A 21,658-nucleotide genomic window follows, 5' to 3' on the forward strand; every position below is an offset into this window, starting at 1 on the left:
AGGCTGAGGGTCCTCCCAGGCTGAGGGTCCTCCCAGGCTGAGGGTCCACTGAGGCTGAGGGTCCTCCCAGGCTGAGGGTCCTCCCAGGCTGAGTGTCCACTGGGGGGAGGCTCCTCCCAGCCCGTGAGAGCACTAGGGGCAACGTCCCCTCTGTCCACTAGGTGTCACGCTTGGCTGCACTGTGTGCTGGCGCCCTGGGAGCAGGAACCCCTGGATGGGAACGTGGAGGGACCGATCCACCGGCCTGGAGCTAGACGACGGGGACAGGCCCTGCGTCCGCGGGCACGTGCCCTACGCTGTCGACAAGCTCTTACCGCGTCAGGCCAGCTGCTTAGCCAAGCCGATGCCCCATGGGCTGCCACCCGTGAAGAGAGTGGTTCGACTGGAGCCCATGGAACGCCCCCACCCCGCACACCGCTGGCACAGGGAGGGTCTCCCCACTCATCTTCAGGCCAGGCCTGCCCAGGGCCCGGGTGCTCAGGACTCGGTCTCCCAGGCGGCCAGGCTTCTGTGATTTTGGACCCGCCGTGGGCTGCACTCCTGACAAGCTCCGGGTGGTGCTCCCGGCCCCAGGATCCCCTGCAGAAGCCCTGAGCAGGTGGACAGAGCGTCCTCCAGCCACGTCTGATGTCCCCCAGACATCAGTGCGGTGACCTGAGGAGGGACCGGATCCTCCGGGTCCTAGGAGCTACAGGCCCCAGTTCCCTCTGTTAATCGTTCAGGACCGGGTGTGAAAACTTGGTGCCCCGGGGGACACTGCTCCAGGACGCGGGCTGTGGGCCCACTGGGTGCCGACCAACCCAGGTGCTGAGGCCAGGAACTGGACCCCACACTGAGTTTGCCAACCTGCAGGCCCGTCCGGAAGCCCCTGGAGGAGAAAGGACAGAGGCGGGTGCTCGGGGCCGCCCCGGGGGGACAGAGGGGGCTGGGGGCTACAGGCGAGAGACCCAGGAATCAGCCCACAACGCATCTGACGTGCACCAGACCGTGGCTCCCTGGGGCCGCGAGTGCAGCCTCCCTCGGGCAGCCCCTGGCGGCCTGCTCCGCCCCCTCCCTGCCTGGTGCAGGCTCCAAGAGAGCCCTCGGCTTGCAGGGTGGGCAGACGACCCACCGCGACCCCTCACGACCCACAGTGTCCTACAGCACAGAAAAACTAGTTTAGAATAATGAGCCCTTGACCTGCATTTCTGAAACATGAAAGGAATACATTCCTAGGGCCCCCGGCTGGCTCAGTCGGGGGAGCGTGGGACTCTTGATCTCGGGGTCATGAGCTCAGGCCCCACATTGGGTGCAGAGACGACTTAAATGATAATAATAAAATTTAAAATATAGGTTTGAGGGGCACCTGGGTGGCTCAGTCGTTAAGCATCTGCCTTTGGCTCAGGTCATGATCCCAGGGTTCTGGGATCGAGCCCCACATCGGGCTCCCTGCTCAGTGGGAAGCCTGCTTCTCCCTCTGCCTCTCCCCCTGCTTGTGCTTGCTCTCTCTCACACACAAATAAATAAATAAAATCTTTAAAAATAAATAAATAAAATATAAGTTAGAGTTCCAAGTAGAATGGATATACATTTTAAAAGTCCAAGACTTTTTCACCCCCCAACGCCCTCCACACTCCAGTCCCAGTGAGCCCTGGTCCCCACTCTGCATGGTCACCGCTCTGCAGGATGATCAGGAAAGAGAGCCTGCCCGGGGAGTCCCTCTCTCCACAGTCCCCCAGGAGCAGCTCGGGGCGCCGGCCCCACCAGCCCTGACCTGTGCGGTCTCCCGCGGGCTGGGCCACTGAGCACATGCCACACGGGGCGGAAACGTTCTAGCAGGACACAGTCCAACTTCAATGTGCCCGCAGGGCTGGCCCTTCTGGGGCTCTGAGGGAGACTCTGCCCTGGCCCCTCCCTGCCCTACCCCGCCCTGCCCTTCCCTGCCCCCCAGATGCTCCCAGACCCTCCCAGCTCCTTCCAGGCCCTCCCACCCCTCCCTGCCCCTGGTGTTGCCCCATCTTTGGTGTCCCTCCCTGCTCTGCCTCCATTGCCTCCTCCCTGTGTGTCCGTGTCTCTGGGTCTCTTCTTTTTTTTTTTTTTTAAGATTTATTTATTTGTCAGAGAGAGAGCAAGCACAAGCAGGGGGAGCGGCAGAGGGAGAGGGAGAAGCAGGCTCCCAGTGGAGCAAGGAACCCGATGCCAAGCTCGATCCCAGGACCCTGGGATCATGACCTGAGCCGAAGGCAGATGCTTAACGACTGAGCCACCCAGTTGTCCCCGTGGGTCTCTTCTTACAATGACCCAGTCATTGGATCAGGGCCCATCCCACTGCACTATGACCTCATCTTAACTAATTCCATCTGCAAAGACCAATTTCCAGATAAGATCTTCTGAGATTCCAGGTGGACGTGAATTTGGCGGGATGCTATTCAGTGCTCTGCAGAACCCCTGAAAGGGAGAGCCCAGCCAGGTCCCCATGGGAAGCCTGCCCTCAGCCTGAGCCTGAGCAGGTGTCCTAGAAGAGGAGGAAGGAGAGAAGGCAACAACTGGGGCAATCCTGGAGTGCTGCCTGTAGGAGGCAAGACTGCAGTCGGCCTTCCCCGAGGAAGGGCGGTGTGGGTGGAGAGAGGAGAGAACCCCTCACCGCAAGGACACCCTGGGGAGACGGCCAAGTGGGAGCCCTGAGATGGGAAGACACGGGGGCGGCCGAGGAAGGGGGGGTCCAGGACAAAGGCTCCGGTACACCCTCCAGGGGCAGTAAGTCAGAGACGGTAGACAGGGAGAGTCCAGCCCAGGAGGCTGGGCACCATGACAGGAAGCTGGCTCCCTTCGTGGTCCCCATTTCTGCTTGCTGACCCCACAGGCAGGAAGAGATGCAGCCTGCGACCCCCGAGCCAGGAAAGGTGCAGGCCGTCGAGGCTCCTGACCCTCCCTGTAGCTTCCCTGCAGCCCCTTGGGCCGCCCCCACTGCCCCGCTGCCCCCAAGGAGCACACACCCCCTTGTGCTCTCCATCTGGGCTCTGGCCCCTTCCCAATCCTGCAGCTCCCACACCCTAGGAGGAGACCCAGGGCCCCCAGCCCACCCAGTGGCCCGTATTCCTGACAGTCCTCCACCAAGAGGCCCACACGGACCTGGTGTCTCCCTCTTTCAGTTCTCGAGCACCTTGAATTCATGCGGGTCCACCTGAGCCTCAACCGGTCATGGCCTCGGGCCATGACTCCTTCCCAGGGCCCGCAGACCTTGGGGAGGAGGAAACTAAGTCTGGTTGACCTGGTCCTGGGTCCTAACCCAGCAGTCACGGGGTGAGCACAGGCAGCTGGCACCGTCCTGACGCGGGGGGGCTACAGAAGGAGACAGAGAGGGAGGGAGACAGCCGAGGACAGCGGCAGAAGCCACCCTCTGTGGCCTCCCAGCCTCTCCATGCGCAGCCTCGGGCGAGGGCCAGGGAGGGAAGCCAATTCCCAGAGAGCCCTACTGGGTGCCATGCTGTGTGTGAGCGCAGAGTGCCCACGGCCTCCCCCGTGGCCGAGACACAGGACGCCAGCCACTCGGCCTCTGCATGCCCCCAGCAGCCCCAGCCCCTCCCCCGTCCCTTAAGGCCCCAATAGTTTGGGGGTCACGTTACAGCAGAGCCGTGGAGACAAGACTGGAGCCCTTGGCCCACACCGTCAGGTCCCTCCTCGGGGGAGGCGCCCTCGGGCTGCTGGCCGGCCACGGGGTCAGCGAGGAAGCCAGGGCTCCGGGGATGCGGGGGGGGGGGCTCCGCGGGGCTGAGGGTGTGAGCGGCCCCCCGGGGCTCCGTCGATGGCTCCCCTCACTGCCCCAGCTCTAAAAGGGGAGGGAGGCGATGCCGATCATGAGGCTCAGACCTACGAAAGGTCGGAAGGGCAGACCAAACTGAAGTCCTGGGGAAATGCTCTTGGGGCGTCTGGGCGCTCTGAGCCCAGGCTCACCGCCCTGTAACCCGAGCAGAAGCATCGCCAAGCGCGCGCTGGCAGCCCAGCCAAAGATCGCGGCACATCTGGGTCAAGGAGACAGCATTTTGGAGAACCCACTGGTGACGCGGAGTTTCTGATGAGTCTGTGCGTCTCACCCCCCACGCCCCGAGCCGTCCACGCTTCACGCCAGCAGCAGCGAGTGAGCCCGGGGAACGGGGGGACCCAGACCCAGGTGCCGGCGGCCAGGGGCTCCAATACCGTGAGGCGGGGGCGCGCTGTCCCCAGCATCGAACCCCAAGGAAATCTCTGTCCCTTCCTTCATTCATTGGAGGAGGCAGGGACTATTATGGGTCATTTCGTCTCTGTGGCAACGCCAAGGTCTGAAGCACTGGGAGAGGCCTGATGAGGCCGTTGTGGCCGCCGTGACGACAGGAAGTGATAGGGACAGCAAACCAATGGGTCTTGACAGGGCTGTGCCGAGCTGGCCACGGGGAAGGCTCCGGGGCGGGGGGCTCACTCCAGATGGAAAGCTAATGAGGCAGCACGACTCGCGGGCACCCCTCCGCCCGTCCGTCCGACCGTCCATCTGTCCAGGAACAAGCCCCCTGCAGGGGGACGCGACTGCTGCCCCGGCCCCTCCCGGGACGCCACCCCAGCGCAACTCCCCGCGTCTCGGGTGGGCCTGTCCTCACCAAGACCCCAGTCTCCCAGGACCTCAGGCGTGAGACATCAGGAAAAAAACCACACGTGTTATAAAATCGCTAACAACCCGAGTCCAAGAAGGTCCCCTGTCCTGTTTCGGGGTCACAGTATTACCACTGTACGCGGTAAGGACAGTAACACAAGCACATGCTGACACTGGGCTCCGCGCTGGGTGCTAAGCACCGCGGCTGGACAAGCCGACACAGGGGTGGAGTCACTCTCCCTGACACGGAAGAGGAAACGGGCCTGGAAGGTTAAGTATCTTTCTCAAAGCCGCGCAGTCCATGAGGGCTGAGGGCAGATGGTGCCGGCCACCTGGTTTCTGACTGGCGGGATCCATGCGTGGACGTCCGGCTCGCGGTCCAACGCGCTTTGGCCCCGCACTCACTGGTGGCGTCCAGCTTCAGGCGGCCTCTGCGAAAGGAGAAGCCATCACCGGGCTTCCGTGGCAGCATCCTGGAGCACAGAGAGCGGGCCTGCCCGCTGCTCATCCTGGCCTGCTTGCTCCCCGACCCCCTGCGGATTCCCTGCTCTCCGTTTGCGGGGCAGCAAATTAGCGTCCCAAACAGAGCAAGAGGGAGGAGGCCGCCCCACAGGTCTTGAGGCCAAGCGCAGGAGCCGCCAACTTTCTGCGGGGCTCTGGGGATGGCGGCCCTCGGGCGGGGCAGGGGGCTTTGCCCTGGGTTCCTGGGGCCTCTGGACTCCCCAGGACGGGGGTGAGGGGCGTGTGCTTCCGGCCTGGTCCTCTCCTACCACAATGGAGCCATGATGAGCGTCCCCAGCAGATCTGGGGAGATCCACGCCCCGCCGTGGGCAGGCTCCACGTCCCTTCACGAACACCTGGGCAATTTCTGGCAGTCTCGAGCGAGAGCGCAGGACGGGGGAGCCCCACCACGCTCCTGTGGACTGTCAGTTGGGAGCCTAATAACTTTTCATCAAACATCAGATACTATTTCTCTTTGTATCTAGTCCTGATGGTTGTCCAACATCTTTTCTTCCTCCCCAAGGGTCCCTACTAAAGACACATTTTTGAACTGGACGACTAGAGCCCTTCTCTCTCTATGGTCCCTCCGGGTGGCTTCCCCGTGTGGCCTCCCCACGTGGCCTCTCCACAGTCTGGGCGGCTGAGTTCATGCCAATTCAGGGCACCCAAGGGGGTGCCCACAGAAGCTACCAGAACTTCTGAGCTGGCACGGAGGAGGGGCCACCGGCAGAACAGCCTGGGCCACGGGAGGCTGAAGGCGCCAGGACCCAGGGCCCCAGATGTACCTCAAGCACTCCCCACCGCCCCTCCCCTGGACTCCCGTGTTTTCCAGACCTGCCCAGGCTGCGGCTGGAGCACGACCCGGGGCCCAGAGTGGCCGGTTCTGTTTGGGGTTGAGCTCTGGCCAGGGGCTCCTCTTCTGGACACGGACAAGGGGGAGGAAACTGGTGGGCCCAGGGAGGGGCGCACAACCAGATCTCCTAAGCAATCCCTCATCGTCCGGGCTCTGGCTAAATCCTAAGTGGGAGGACGGGTTAGACCATCTCGGGAGCTCGGGAGCTCGGGTCGGGCAGCTGGGGTCCCCCTTCCTGAGCCTCTCCTCTGGGGCAGAGAAAGGTGGTCCCACAGGGCTCCGCAGGCTCCATGAGCGAGCAGTCCTGGTGAGCACGCACGCGGCGCCCACAGGAATGGCCCACGCGCCCAGCCCCGCCTACTCCCAGGCACAGCTGTACACACATGTGTGCACACCCCCACGGGGGCCCGTGCACAGAGAAGGAGGTGTCAGAGCACTCAGTCATGCGGATGCTGAAGCAGAGGCGGGGAATCGTGCCACACAGGGGACCCTGGGCAGCCCCCACGCACACACCGGTCCCACCTGCTTGCTGCCCGGGGCCCCTCCTGTCAGCCGCACCCAGAGTCCCCGTGAACCACGGGCTCACCCTGCACCGACCGTGGCTCCGGAGAGGTGGGCGCTGCTGCCGGCCCCGAGGCCAGGCAGGGGTGTGTCCGCTCAATGCATGACCGGCCCGGAGGCCCAGGCGGTTCTGGTCGGGGACACTGGAGCTGTTGGCGGAAGGGTAAGCACAACGGCTGCCCACCCTCTGCATGCGGAACTCGGCGGGATGGCGCGGGGCCCTCAGGAGTCTGCACGGCCTCTGGGTGAGCATTGCCTGGCTCTGACCCTCGCTGTGTGACCGTGGGCGGGACACTTACCCTCTCTGTGCCTGTGTCCCATGTATAAAATGGGGGTAATAACATACGTACGTCTCAGGAACGGTGCGTGCCTCCCGCTCAGAACGTGGCCTCGGTGTCCTCGCCACTGCAGCGGAAGGACAGACCAAGGACAAAAAGCCATGTGGACAGTCCATGGGGCTAAGGGACCCCCCAGAAAAGGCCCTGGAGAGACCCTCCCTGGCTGGGGCACAGGGGAAAGGGCCGGCGGGCGCTGTTAGGGGTAATCAGAGCGCGTGATCCACAGCCACGCGGGAGAGGGGGCGGTGGCCTCGGCCAGGAGCAGCCTCCAGGCCTCAGGCTCTGTGTCCCCTTCACACCTAATGAGATTCCCTTGTAAAGAGAGAAAGGCTGTTACTTTGTATCGGGGCATCTTCCTCTGCAGGGCTGAGTTCCCAAGAGGGGAGAGCCAGACAGGGGGCTGGGGGGAAGGAGCCGGCATTGATGGACTCCAGAGTCAGATCCCAAGAGGCTCAAATGGATTCTGCAGCCTGAGAAAATTGAATGCAGAGGGAATTGGATTTATGCCCTGTTAAATGTAACTGCCTTCTGGTATCTCTACCCAAAGCTGTTAAAATGGTAATCTCTGGAGATGTGTGGAGATTGTGTGTGAACAGACTGACGAGCCGACCCGGGGAGCAGGCTTCTTCCGTGGGAGCTATGCACGAGCCAGCACCAGCATCATTAATAACATTATAAACACCTTGCACTGCGGCTACAATTTAATCAGAGCATCTAAAAGTACGAGCAAACCCAAGGCTCCTGGCAACTTCTCCAAGTGTGGGGTCGCTCGGGCTTCTGGGAGCCACAGGAGCAGGCTCTGGGGGCTGTCGGTCCCGGGTGGGCTGGGGGGGTCTCACCTCTCCCGGCTTGGGGTGGGGAGGGCAGGATTCACATCTGTGCGTTCATCAGCCTGGATCCAGGACCTGCTCAGAGGAGGACCCGCCCCTCCCTCAGCACAAAGCCCAGGGGACGCTCACGACCCGCTGCCTGGCCCCACACCCCTGCAGATGCCCCACTGTGCCTCTCACTGTCTCTGAGGGACCCAGGAGTAAGGTGTTTGAGCGTCCCCGAGAAACGGCCCTGCGCCCACTGCCTCCGGACTAGGAGGGGAGAGGCAGAGCCCACTCGTGTGGGGGGGCACCTAGCAGTGGGGCTGGGGTAGGCTCTGCTGCGCCACGGACAGCCCCCCACCGTGCATGCACATGTCCAGTTGCACCTGCTCCCCCGTGTCCAGGGTGGGCCAGCGGAGGCTTTTACTCTTGTGTTCACCGGGGGGACCGGGACCCCAAGCTGACGCAGCTTTCCACCACCACCAAGCAGGAAACACCGTGAACTGACCTTCAAAGCCTCAAAGCCGGTCACGCAGCCAGGCCGAACTTCAAGAAGCAGGGGCACGTGTCTGGAAAAGGAGGCCAAATTATTTGAGAATAGCTCTAAAGACTCCTGTGGTCTGCCTTCCAGACCAGTTAATTCTGCTCGCTGTCTCCCCGGCCATACGGAGCCGGGGCCTGTGGGCGAGGCCTGCCCGGGAGGGTTCTTCCCCGGCCCACAAGGGGCACCTGTCATCTGAAGACCCATCACCTGAGAAGACAAAGCGTTTCCTCCACCCGCTCTGCGTCCCAGAATGTACCTGAGCCGGTCTGCCGGCTGGCGGCCAGGCGCGCGTCCCTGTGCAGCACACGGCGTCCAGGGGACCACCCACACGCTGTCGGACCTGGCTGAATCTGGGGGTCCGGAGATCTGTCGGCAGTCCCGGCACTGAGGGGCACAGTATTTGGAGTCTCATTCTCTCTCCTCCCTGCTCCACGCCGGCAGCTCCCGTCTGAGTCTGGCTCCTTCTCAGAGTCTTTGCCAAGCGCAGCCGACACCTGCTGGCGTCCTCCTCCTCCTCCCCCTCCTCCTCCTCGGGCCTGTGGCTGGCGTCCGTGGCTTGTCTGGCCCCACCCCGTCTCTCACCGTGTGCACAGAGCTTCCTCTCTGTCTGCCACGTGGGCGGGCTGTGCCCCGAGGTTTCAGGCTGCAGCAATGCCCGTTGATCAGTGCCCATTCCTGCAACGGTCCAGGCGGGCTACGCTCCGTAGCACCGAGCCATCCCCAGGCTTCAGTGACAAGGGCTGCTTCTCACTCAAGCACAGCGGGTCCTGGGGGGACTCAGACTCGGGGGCCAGGCCGGCAGACGCTCCAGCAGCACACCCACCATGGGTGTGGGGCAGGAAAAGCCGCGAGGCCCCCGCCTCCCGGCCCTGGGGTTTCCCAGCGCTCGCGGACCCCAGAGAGGGGGCTCAGGAGGCAGGGGCCAGAGCGGGCTGTTTTATCTGCTATCTTTGAATTTTTTGCAAGAATAGATTCGGGCATTAACTGGTCGAGCTAAAAAATATTTCTCACAACTTTTTTTTTTTAAAGATTTTATTTATTTATTTGAGAGAGAGAGAATGAGAGACAGAGAGCATGAGAGGGGGGAGGGGCAGAGGGAGAAGCAGACTCCCTGCCGAGCAGGGAGCCCGATGCGGGACTCGATCCAGGGACTCCAGGATCATGACCTGAGCCGAAGGCAGTCGCTTAACCAACTGAGCCACCCAGGCGCCCCTCTCACAACTTTTTTTAAGGAGAAAACAGGAAGAAAGGTTGGGAGTCGATAATCCTGCAGAGCGTTCCCTCCTGCACGAGGAGGCAATGGGAGGAAGCCGGAGCGGCCAGCGGGGGGCGGCCCCCCCAGCGGTCGGGGGCTGCAAGGGCCCTGGCCGCCCAGCCAGCCGGACACGGGTGTGAGGTGCCACGTGCAGGCGCCGGCGGCCATGTCCAGGCCTCTCCTTCCTTCCTGTCCCTCAGCGGAGCATCACGGGAACAGGACACGCGGGGCAGGCCCTCGGACTAAGTTTCCTCCAATATGCTCAGGATTTCGAATCCTGGCCCGCGTCCTGTGGGGCGCAGAGACGTGGACCGCCGAGCACCAGAGATGGCTTTCTCCCGGGCAGACCGGATCACCCTAGGCTCCCTTTACCCGTTCTCTGCACGGACATTGTTTGAGGGCTGCCACGGACGCGGATCCAGGCGCTGGGGGTGCAGCGGTCGGCGGGGGGGAATGGTGCACAAAGAAATCCCTGTTGTCCCTGAGCACAGGAGGAGGGGGGCGACAGAGGACCGCACAGGCGCTGACGGACGCCGTGGGGTCCAGCACGCAGGGAAAGGAAGGTGCCGGGAGGGGAAGGTCAGGTAGCTGACCTGAAGGAGGGGAGGGAGTGGGCTACTCACACAGCTCGGGGGAAAAGCATCGCAGCTGAGGGAAGGCCCAGCGCCCAGGCCCTGAGACAGGCACGTGGAAGGTGGGGAGACAGCAGATGGGTCTGCGGCTGGAGGAGAGGGGGTTCGGGCGGCTGCAGGAGGGCTCTGCTGTGCTCGGGGTGTGACGGGGCCATGCTGACCTGAGATGGGGCCAATACAGGCCCACACGTCTGGGGTCTCTCCCCGCAGAACAGGGAGGTGAGGCGGGGGCATGGAAAACGCGAGACCCAGAGCCCCCGAGGGCAGAACCCGCCCAATGCCTCCTACCTGCAAGCGGTCTCTGACCTCATGGCCACAGTCCTTGCAACTGAATAAATTAATCTCCGCAGGAAGGGGGAGCCATGGATGCCTTGGAGGACGCGCTGCCTGGGTCCCTAAACCCGCTAACCCTCCCCCTTAATCCGATTTCAGACTGAGGCCATGGCAGGTCCCTCATCAGTTTTTAAGGTTAGGGACAGCATCCCCGCTCCTGCGGCTGCCCAGGGCAACGGTGGGGGCTGGGCACCAGAGCTTGCATTCCTGCCCACGGGATCCAGATGCTGGACATTAGCCTACTCTGCCCGCCCCCGAGAGGGGACCTAGGGCTGCGGCTGACGGCGGCCGCCGGTGTACCTTCCGTGCAAAGCAGTCCCCAGACCGAGGGTTGAGCGCCTGGCTTGGAAGACGAGATTTCAGGAAAGAGCCATGGCAGCACCAGCTCGGATCTCCAGAGGCCAGAAAGAACAGAAACAACCCTCCACCGAACACCAGTCCCGGAGGCCGCCCCGAGGAAAGCTTTCAGTCCTCCGCACCTGTGTGCCCCCGGCCCCTCCCCCCTCCCCATCTGCAGGCTGCTCTCACTCACTGGCCACCTCCCTCCTGGACCCCGGTCACTCCAGGGCACTTGCCACTGCCCGGGACTAACTTGCAATGAGCCTCCCTCCCCAGGATGAAGGTCCCAGAGGGCCTTGTGCATGAGTCACATCCCAACGCCTAGGGAGGGAGTGAACGGGTGGGTGGGTGGGGGACATGCGGGGTCACGACAGGAGGGGGCTGAGCGTGGCGGGAAACTCTCGGTGGGTGCGGTCGCTGAACCGCATCAGGCCCTGGGGCGAAGGGGGCCATCAGCGCCTGTTCATAGACACAAGCCCAGCCGTCCAACCCGCTCGGCCCGCCAGCGCCCAGCCCGGCCCCGCTCTCCATCCCGTAGACCAGCAGCTGGTGACCCCTGGGCCCCAGATGGGGAGGAGCCCGTCCACCGTCCACTGGGGAGGGAATGGCTGCGCGGGGAGGCCAGGAGTCTCCAGGAGCTGTGGCAGCAGGGACGCTGGCCTCTCCTGGGGGGGCTTCTTTGTTTGGGGGTCTGGGTGTTTCCAGCCCTTGGGTTCCAGAGGCTCCTGAATTCTTCCCAACCGTTCCTGGATGACGTGTGCCCCATGCAGGATGAAGCAGACAGTGAAGGAAGCATCTGGGCTGGAGCCCGTGCTTGCGAGAAAGCCCTGCCAAGTCCACTCCCGGGCCTGGAGAAGCCACAGGTGGACCAGGTACCCAGAATTTCCCAGAGCTCGGGCAGCCGCCACCAGGTGGCAGTGCGGGGACATCCCGCCGGGCCAGGCCGACTCTGGGCCGGATGCCCGGTTCTGCGCCCTGTGGGCAGTGGGTTGGCAGACCTCCCACACCAGGCTTCAGGCAGCAGGAGTCCCAGGTAGGACACGCCGCAGTATGTGCACTCCTGGGCCTGCGTGCCCCACACACCTGGGACAAAGACCAGGCTCCACCTGGCTTTCTCTCTGCACCCCAGACACTCGAGCCTGGAACCGCCACTGAGCCGTGAGGAGGCCCAGGCCTCGTGGGAGGCCAGCGTCCTGCCGAGGCCACAGCTGACAGCCAGCTGGCCCTGAGAGATGAGCTTGACCCCAAGATGCAAGCCAGCCCCCTATGCCCTGCCCAAATCCACGAACTAGGTCAACGCTGCTGGGGCTGGATGCCACTAAGTCTGGAACCACAGGTAACTGAAGCGTGTCTGCTCCCCACGGGGCCCCTCCGTGCACGTTTTCCACGTCTCTGCCCACCCCACAGGGAGCTCGTGTTGTGTTGTACGGATTCAACAACAACACACGCGTATCGTGCTGGGTGCATGGTGTCCCCCAAACACACGCGTCCCCTAGAATCTCAGAATGTGACATTACCCGGGAAAAGCGTGTTGCAGACCTCATCAGTGTGGATGAGGTCATCCTGGGTGAGGGTGGGCCCTGAGTCCAATGAGCGGTGTCTTACAAGGGGAGGAAGCAGACCCGGGGGAGGCAGGCAGGGTCACCGCGTGACCAGGGGCAGAGGGAGGAGGGATGCGTGGGGGAACACCAAGGCCACCGCCAGGAGCCAGGAGGGGCAGGAAGGACTCTCCCGGAGCCTCCAGAGGGAGCAGGGCCCGGCCTACACCTTGATTTAGGCTCTGGCCCCAGAATGGCAGCCGGGACGCCCCCACGTGCATGAGGGGCCACGGAAGCATTCGCTGCCACCCATCCTGGGCCCACAAGAACTCTGTCACTCTGGATTCCAGGTGGGATGAAGTCACAAGAAAATCCCGCCTGCTGCAGGGTCCACCAGCTGCCAGCCAGAAACACCTAGAAAGCCCCTTCCCCCGCAGGGGTGGAGGGAACTGTTCTCCTGCTGGGTTTGCAGAGCACCTGAGCCCGGCGACCCACAGGGAGAATGCCAGCCCTCGACCAGCCCAGGGGGCACACACTGCCGTGGCCGGTTTCCCAGACGCCCACACCGAGCCCGTGTCCCAGCCGCGAAGCTCAGCCTCTCGGGTGGGCACCGCCCCAGAGACCCCACCGCGGCCCAGCCGGCAGCCCCCCGGCCTCCCCCTCCTGGGCACATGGAGGGCCCTCAGCCGCCACCTGCATCCCCAGAACCCGGAGCTCAGAGGCCACACACCCGCCGGGGAGACATTGCCAAGTGGGGCCCGGGGGGCGGGGCAGGGGCTGGGCTGCAGCTGTTTCAGCAGCTTTTCTTCCAGAGCAAGGCCTCTGAGCCTCACTTCCTCCCTGTTGTTGGGAGTTTTGCCAAAGGCACTGAACGGGAGCCCCCGCTCTCGACCTGCCCCCACCTCCGCAGAACAGCATGCAGCTGTTCTGTCCGTGCCCAGACAAAGCGCCGCAGAAGCCAGGGGCCAGGCCCCCGCGTGCACTGGCACGTCCCGCACACGCAGGCCTGCCCGTGCACACCAACAGAAAGGCCCGCCCGGGCCGGGTCTGCCGAGGTCCAAGGTCGGGGGTTGTCTGTCCTGCCAGCTCCCAGAGTCCCGGGCTCTGCGCTGCTCACCCCTCCCGCCGGGAGGCGGGGGCACAGGCTTCTCCAGCGGCTGGGGTGGGGAGGCCAGCCCCAGGGCCTGCCAGAACGCACGCGTCCCCTGCAGAGGTCTCCCTGGTCTCCCCGGCTCCGGAGGCGTCTGTCTCTCCACGGAAGGAAGCTCTGTCCAGAAAGGGAGAGCAAGTAGAAAACCTCCAGAGAAATGGGGCTCGTGCGTGTTAGAACCTCTTCCACGGGGCTCGCTTCCCTGCCCGCAGCCTCCAGACCCCTGTGGGCCCAGCGTCCTGCCCCAGCCCTGGGCGGCCGTGACAACAGCCCTATTCACCAGCAAACACTCCCCCTTACGTGCTTCCCTTGGGATCAACCTGACATCCTCTGCTGTCACTGCAGGAATGGGTTTGCCATCGTGAATAACAGTGATTTGCCACATTTTGTGTGTTCCATTGCCAAGCTGCGCTCAGGGCGTGAAGAGGGGCTGGAGGGAGCCCGGAGTGCTGAGTCATTAACCGTGTGATTAACGGTCCTCAGCAGGGTGGCCACGAGACCCCAGGCCCAACCTCCGAGGGTGGGGGCCCAGCTCTCAACTAGTAAGGCATCAGGTCGGGGCCTCCCAGGAGCTGGATCTGAGATCACGGGCACCTCCGCCTGCCCTCCTTCCAAGTAATGACCCCGACTCCCCCAAAGGCAGACGGGATCCAATCCTGTGGTTGTGGCATTTAAAGATCCCTTTTTGAGGGTCCCCAGGTTCCACCCCCCCAAAGCTGCAGGCTCTGTAGGGCTTCTGGGATGGGTCCTTCCCAGGGTGGGCTGGCACGTGGCTGGTCAACACCGGACCCACCCTGCTGCCCAATCCAGTCTCCATCTTGGGCCACCCTGCTGTTCGGGAAAAGCTTTAGGGCCGCCTCTCCTGGACTCCCTGTCCACTGTCTCTCGCACTGGCCAGCCCGTCTTGGGGGGCGTCCCCTCCCGGGTCCCCAGCGCGCACGGCTGTAAATCCTCTGTTTATAAGATTTCTGTACTTGATTCTCTCGTGCCGGTAGCCGGAGAGAGACGGCAGGAGCCCAGCGGGAGCTGGCCACTGCCTCCACGGACAGCCGTGAACCCAGACGCGCGGCCGGAGAGGAGAGGTCCTCGCTGAGTCCTCTCCCTGGAAACCTCGCGGACGTCCCCTCCGCTGCGCAGCACCAACACCCGTGCCCTCGACAGCAGCACCCAGATGCCAACCCGAAGCCCCGGCCATCAGCACGGCAACGCCCCCTGCGCGGAGCCCAGCATCCGAGGACTGGCCGTGTAGTCCGGGGGCCCAGCGCGCCGGGAAACGGTGCCAATATGGGCCCCAAATGGGAAGTTTCTCTTTGTCCTCTGTCCCTGTCTGCTCGTCTGCTGTATTTAATGCCATTCTCACTAAATAAAAGTTACAATTATTAGCATGAATTTTGCTCCGCGTTTACGTTAGGTATCTCAGTGCCACTCGGGCGCACGTAAGCCACATCCCGCATCACCAAACCCCCTGGTTTGTATCGTGCGTCCCAGGAGGTGCCTCCAGCTGCCAGAGAGAATATGCGACCCGTCCACGGACAGTCACGGCTCGCAGAGGACCCCCAAACGTGGAGGCCATCCGAGGGCCGTTGGAAAATAACGAGTTTTGATGGGAACTGTGAGGCTCAGCAAGCCAGCGGGTCAGGCCTCGGCCACCTCCGCGAAGAGCGCGTTCCTCTGGGCCCAGAGGAGGGGCACGCCGGGCCACGCGGGACGTCCGGGGGGAGGGGCACGCCAGGCCACGCGGGGAATCCGGGGGGAGGGGCACGCCGGGCCACGCAGGGCGTCCGGGGGGCCTGCAGGGTTGCTCAGGGTCGGAGGCAGGGGTGCAGGGGGCTGGGTGGTTTGCACACAGAAGGAGCCCCTCTGGCAGGTTGCTCACTGCCCCTGAGAATCGGCTAGTCCAGGGAAGGGCAGCCCTTCCAGGGTCAGCGAGCGCCCCTTCCCCCCCCACCCCCGGCCATGTCCATAATGCAGAGAACAGAAGATGCAGTTGGCGCGAGGGAGATTTCTGTGGGACCTGTGTGGACCCTCCCGGGTGCCCATAGCCCAGTCCTCCCACGTGGGCCAGCGCTGGGACGTGACAGTCGTCAGGCCACCCCCACCCCGCCCCGTCTGACAGCAGGGGCAGCATGGGGGGGTAGTTGGATGAGGCGTCCCCCCTCCCACAGGCCCCCACAGCCATCCACGACAAATGGGTGACCCCTAAGGAATTTAAATCTCCACACTGGGACATATGTGGTTCCTGAATCAGGACACAGCCTCCTGCTAACCCCCACCAGCCCTGCCGGCAGCCAGGGGAGGGGCAATGCCCCCCGCCTGCACTGAGACTGTGGGGGGATCCCCGACCCCTCTGCCCACGCCCCGGCCCCTGCAGGGGAGGCCAGCCAGCGTCTGGGATCCCGGGCAGGGGGATGGTGGTCGCGAACCTGTCCCCGGCGGGGGGGGGGGGGACACCGTGCCCCGGCACACCCTCCTTTGTCCTGTTGGACTTCATCACAAAACAAACACCAAGACAAAATCAATAAAGTTTTCAAGACTTCGACCAGGGAGCATCAAAGTTCAGCAAAGTCTCCTCGAGATGGGCCCTGTGCTGCCCCCGGGGGCCGGCTTTGGAGAGAGAGTTTGGGTCAAGGATCCCAGGAGAGCTGTGCGTCCCGCCGAGGAATCGAGGAATCGCAGCGCAAAGACCCTGTGGTTGCAGTGAGGGGGAGTGGGGGGGGGGGCTGTGCTCTAAGAGGACCTGGCCGGAGGCAACAGGTGCGCCCGAAATGCAAATTGCACGTCAGCTGGTGGGGAGTGGGGTCAGGGAAAGGTGCCTACGCATGTCATGGGAAGGGTCTTGGAAAGAGACGGCAGCGAGGCAGGAGGTGGGGCTGCTGGCCGGCCCTGGGGTGTGGGCAGGAAGCGGCCTGCCTAGGAGCAGGGCCAGGTGCAGGGAGAATGGTCACAGGTCAGGGCGGAGGCCGCACCCTGCAGGCCTGGGAAAGCCCTCTTCCCTTCGCTTCTCTCAGCGAAACAGGAAGCAAGGTCTCCCGAGAGTGAGGGTGGGGGCGGCGGCCGCGCGGGGGGAGAGTGGGGGGGGGGCGTGGAGCCGGCCGGCCAGCCTACAGCCCACAGCCCAAAGAACTCCCGGGAGCTCCGAAAGCCTCAGGTGAGACCCGTGGGCGCTGATGTGCAAAACAAAGGCAAGAAGAATAAAAGATTGAATTTCCTTACTCCCTGCAGCTCCTCCACAAGCCCTTGAACCAGACAGAGTGACCTTCCCCTGGGAGCTTGGCTGCCTCGCTGTGGACACTCTGCCAAGGGCAAAAGGCAACCTTAGCTTAACCCTAGCCCGACCCCCCCGGATCCTGTGAGTCTACTTTACCATACAGAAATTCCTCTGGAAACTCCCTTTATCTCTGCCCCCCAAGACACTGTCAGCAATCACCCCCCAAGCATACGGCCCACCGGTACACATCCGAAGGGTCTCATGACTGAGTTTTTCCTAACCGGTAATAAATGACCTTTTCCTAACAATAGCGTGCCCCCTCAGGGTCCTAGAAATCTTGCTTCCAAAACACCTGGGAGGCTTGTGCTGTCCCCAACCCCCTCCCAACTTGAAAGTGTGTAACAGACCACTCCTCAGGACCTCGGTGCAGCTCTTCCCACCGCGGGTCCTGTCCCCGTGCTTGAATAAAACCACCTTTTTGCACCAAAGTTGTCTCAGGAATTCTTTCTCGGCCTTCGGCTCTGAACCCCAACACTCACTTACTTTCTCTGCAGTGACTCAGCTGAAAGATGCAAAGAGCAGGAAGAGTGCTGGATTTCACCAGTCAGATTTTCAGCAGAGCAGATGAAGAGCGTCAGGAGTCTGAGCCACGAGACTGGGCTGAGGGGGCGCAGCCTGGGGACAGGAGAGGGATCATTGGCGGCGGTGGGACCAGGGATCCAGGTGGGTGCTTGAAACTGGTACCGAGGGACCCACCAGAAGCCGGGGGGACCAGCGCCCTAGACCCGGAACCGGCCAACAGGGCGGCTCGTGCACCCGCGTGGGTGAGGACCGGGAGCGGCGCCTCCGTGGAAGGCATCCAGGCGAGGGCGAGCCCGGACTCGGGGAAAGCTGCTTCGGGCCCGCTCTGGCCGCACCTCACGGCACTAATCGCGCTGGGGACACAGGTGCTGCCCCCTCCTGCCCACTCGCGCCAGCGAGTCTGGTCTCCTGGCCAGGAAGGGTCCAAGGAGCGCGGGAGAGGGGGCTGTGGCCCATGCTCGTGGTGGAGAAACAGTGGGTGTCCCCTGGACCCTCCTCAGGCCCTCCCAGCGTCAGAACAGGACGAGGGCAGACCCCACACCTGCAGGCCAGTGAGCTTGAGGCCTCCGTCCACCATATCCCAGGGCACACACGAATGAGCGTAATTCCTTCCCCGTCACCTGCGAAGTTTGGGGGCAGCAGGACCACCCTCATTTCTGACAGTCACGTGTAATATGCATTCTCTTTGTTGCCTGCGTCCTGCAACAAGAGGGGCGTGGGCAGGGATGTCCCGGGTCTGCAGAGGGCCGCTCTGTGGGCTTTGTGGAGGGGGCTGAGGCCCTGGGCAGGGGGTGGCCAGAGAAGCCGGGGGGAGGGCTCACCAGGTGACAGGCCCGCACCCCCTCTCCTGGGGGCTTGCTGAAGTCCCACCTGGCATCCCTGCTCAGTCCCGGCGTCTGGGCTCTCCTGTGGCCACGTGACGCACACTGGGATGGACGCCGGTGGAGGATCCACAGGACTTCAGGCTCTCGCAGGGGCCTGTCCCGTGTCTGGTGGGACCGTGGGTCAGGATCCGAGGCTGTAGGCAGCTGTCCTGTGGGAGGAGCCGGCAAGGGACGGCCCCCACAGCCCAGGGAGGGCCTGAATCAGAGCCCCTGAGCTGTTGTTGTCCCCAGGAGACCCTGGTGGCCGGCTGCCTTCTCACGGGCTCTGCCCACGGGAGGCACAGCGAGGGGCTGCTTCCTGTCAGTGAGGACCTGTTCCCTGCCCAGCTCTGCCAACGCCCAGTGGCCTGAGCCAGCCCCCCTCCCCCGTCAGGAGCAGGCTGCGGCTACCAGTCCCCAGACACCCCTTCCCCTGGGCTGCCCCCAGCCCTCCCGGCGCCAGGTTCCCTCGGAACCCTCAGAGGCTCCTGACTGACACGGGATTCTAGATGCAGCCCTGAGCCCCGAGGTCACCGCATACCTGTTGTACAGCCAAAGTGCCTGGAAGGACCCAGACCTGGTGTCCCCGCAGGTGCAGCCCCAGCCAGCCCCACCCTCCACCCCTGGAAACAGCCAGTAAATAAATGCTCCTCGTGACCTAACCCCCAGGAGAAGAGTCGCCCACCAGAAGAACGGATCTCCTTGCAGTGATGCATTAACCTGCTGGCCCAGCTGCCCCGTGCCCCTGCGGGAGGTGGGATCCCCCGTCTGCCCCGGCAATGTTCCAGCTGCGGCCTGGCATCCCCACACGCTGCTGGCCCCAGAGGGCAGGGCTGACCGAGAACCAGACGAGGCTGTCTGGGAGCAGTGGAATCCGGCATCGGGCTCCCCCGCGCTCAGCCGCTGAGCCCACATCGATCAAACACCAGGAAGGATTTCCAAAGCAGGGTCACCTGAATGGGGAGCCCCTGGGCTGTGTGAAGGGCTCAGACCCCCGCCCCACGGCACGGACACCATCTGGCAGGAATAACCACAGACCACCCCGTGGGAGGCCCCCGGGAGCTGGGCCAGGCCTCACTGCCCCTGGGACCCCTACCCCTGAGCCCAGTGGGAAGAACCCAGGGAGCTCCTGCAGAGCCGATGCTCCAGGCCTGGGCGGGCCTGCTGTGTGGTCCTCCCTCCACCCAACAGAGGCTCTCCAAGGGGCCAGACAAGGCCGAGCCCGTCCCCACCAAGCCCTGTGTCCCAGCCCCTCCAGAGGCCGGTGGGGAGGAGGATGAGCCTGGCTTGGCGGCCAGGGGGCAACGGGGCATCCGGAACTCGTGCTGGGCCGTGGGCGCCCTTCCCGGGAGCCTCCAGGGCCTGCCCCCAGCCGTCCTGCACCCCAGGACCACATCCACTCTGCCCACCTCCTGCCTGCTGGTCAAGAACTGTCTGGATGAAGGGCATTTCCCGGTGCGTGGTTTCCGGGGGCTTTTCTTTCTGCAGCTGCAGCCTGAAAATTCTCTTAAATGGGAGAGACTGGGCCCGGCATTCGCAGAGGCCGGTGGGGGGAGGGGCACATGGGGAGGGGGCACTTAGGGGCGGCACACCTGCCCCTCCCCCACCGAGTGACCTGCCGGCATCTGTGGGCTAGGGAAGGCAAGGAGAAGCGTGGGCTCGTCCACAAGGCACTGGGCCGCTGAGCATGCTGGAGGGGCCCCCGGGCAGCCCGAGACACACACAGGCCAGATGGACGGCTTCGGAGGTCAGGCCCTAGGGTCACAGGATAAGACGTTTGCAGCCCCTGGGTCTCACAGCGGCGATTCCTGCCCCGCAGAGTGGGGCCATGGTCTCCTGCTGGTCCCTCCAGCCCCCGCCCCCTGCCCCGAACGCTCAGGTCCCTGGAAAAGGCATCCAAGGCTGCAGAGCTAGGGGTCTCGGGGAGCAGGTGTGGGGCATGGAGGGAGGGGCCGAGGCCCGGGCTCAGGGTCCCCAGCTCTGCCTCGAGGGGTCACCCCATGCCGCTCCCTCCACGGGGGCTGCCCAGCAGCGGGACGCACCCCCTGCCTGCATTTCTGGGTGTCTCACTCCTTGGGTTAGGCTGGGCGTGTGCTGGGGTCTGTCAGGGTGACAGGCCCTGCTCCTTGGCCGCAGAACCCGTCACACGGTTCCTTCAAAACACGGGCTCTGGAGCATGGACACCCAGGCCCACAAATAACAGCCAGGGATGCCCTGAAGATAGTCTCCAAAAGTGAAAGCACGCGGTCAGAGGGGCTGGCGTGATCTGCCGGGGACCGTGCTTCGTGCGGAGACCCAGGCAGCATCCACCAAAGCATCCCCTTCTTCCCGAAGTCATGGACGCCTGTGTGTTCCCTGCGTGACCGGAGCCCTTCCTTGCTGACATATTCCTCTGTGGGCGTGTGAACGGCCTGGAGGCTCCGAGGGCTCGGGGACCTCTGCCTCCATCTTCACGTGACCTTGTCGGTGTCCCTCGTCTTATAAGGACCCCAGTCCCTGGATTCAGGGCCCACCCTAATCCCATATGACCTCATCTTAACATGCAGAGACCCGTGTCCAAATAAGACCACATTCTGAGGTCCCTGTGGACGTCACTCTTCGGAGGGGACGCTACTCCACGCGGCGCGCCGTCTCGCAGAATGAGGGCCTTGGAGGCTGCGTCCCCGCACCTGGCTCTCCCTTCTGCTCCATCCCACAGCCCCCAGTCCCAACACCTTCCCTGGTCAGCCCTGGAGCCCAGCAGGCCAGCCATACCAGCTCTCGTCAGGCCCCGTAACGAGGCACCAGCCACCATGTGGCATACGTGGCTCCCCGAGGCCACGAGACCCCATCTTACTGACCTTCTCCGCTGACTGGTCATAATCCCTGAGGCATGGCCGTGTCTCCTGGCACAGCTCCTGGCACAGCAGGGCCGACAGCTCGGGGTGGGGGAGTCCGTGCATGGAGGGCTGGGGGCTCCCGGGAGAGCCGGCCCCAGCAGCCGGGCTCCCGACCGCTCGGCCTCTCCCCGTGCCCAGTGGCAGGAGGGCCGCTGACTTCACTGAATTGCAGAATCCCTGTAATGAGCCAGGAAATGTGTACCTGTAGTTGGTGGGGCTGGGCCGAGCAGGCGGACGCCTCGGGCCTTGTTACTCATCAAAGGAGAGGATTGGTGGAGGCCAGGGAGGCCTGCGGCCAGTTAGCCACAGGCCGTGTGGACAGCTGGGCTGGGGGTGCCCTTCCTGCCCCCAGCATGCAGGCTGTAGGCCCAGGGAAGGGCGAGCGTCTGGCCAGCCTGGCATCCGGGTCCTCATCCTTGGCCTGCGTGGGAGGAGTTAAGGGAAGGTCTGACCCGCCATGTGGGGGGCCCCGGGGCCATGGGCAGGCCCCCGAATCCGCTCCTGAGGACTCTGACGTTTATTCTGGGAGATGATGTGCTGCATGAACGGGGTCCCCAGAGCTGCCTGCCTCTCTGACTCCCCCTTTGCCAGGCCCACAGACCACACAGGACCCAGGACCCCCCTCCTCACTGTCTGGGGAACCCCTTCCTCCCCCACCTGCCCCAGA

At 63.8% G+C, this 21,658-nt stretch overlaps 2 long non-coding RNA genes across 3 annotated transcripts; both read right to left on the bottom strand.

Moving 5' to 3' along the window:
* Positions 1-4,653: 4,653 nt before the first annotated feature.
* LOC115944805 (uncharacterized) lies at positions 4,654-8,726 on the bottom strand. 2 transcript variants are annotated; one of them, XR_004079311.2, is made up of 6 exons: positions 8,469-8,726; positions 8,177-8,237; positions 7,696-7,761; positions 6,869-6,923; positions 6,544-6,667; positions 4,654-5,034 (listed from the first exon to the last, which is right to left on the bottom strand). It is a non-coding gene; the product is annotated as an uncharacterized LOC115944805 (long non-coding RNA). The 2 variants fall into 2 exon arrangements; XR_004079310.2 differs by lacking the exon at positions 6,544-6,667.
* An 8,303-nt stretch (positions 8,727-17,029) lies between these two features.
* LOC145716715 (uncharacterized) lies at positions 17,030-19,332 on the bottom strand. Its single transcript, XR_014139512.1, has 3 exons — positions 18,120-19,332; positions 17,791-17,948; positions 17,030-17,342 (listed from the first exon to the last, which is right to left on the bottom strand). It is a non-coding gene; the product is annotated as an uncharacterized LOC145716715 (long non-coding RNA).
* Between the last annotated feature and the right edge of the window lie 2,326 nt (positions 19,333-21,658).

The sequence above is a fragment of the Leptonychotes weddellii genome, chromosome 13 (genome assembly GCF_054177405.1).
Source record: "Leptonychotes weddellii isolate Sample4059 chromosome 13, ASM5417740v2, whole genome shotgun sequence".
Lineage (NCBI taxonomy): Eukaryota > Metazoa > Chordata > Mammalia > Carnivora > Phocidae > Leptonychotes > Leptonychotes weddellii.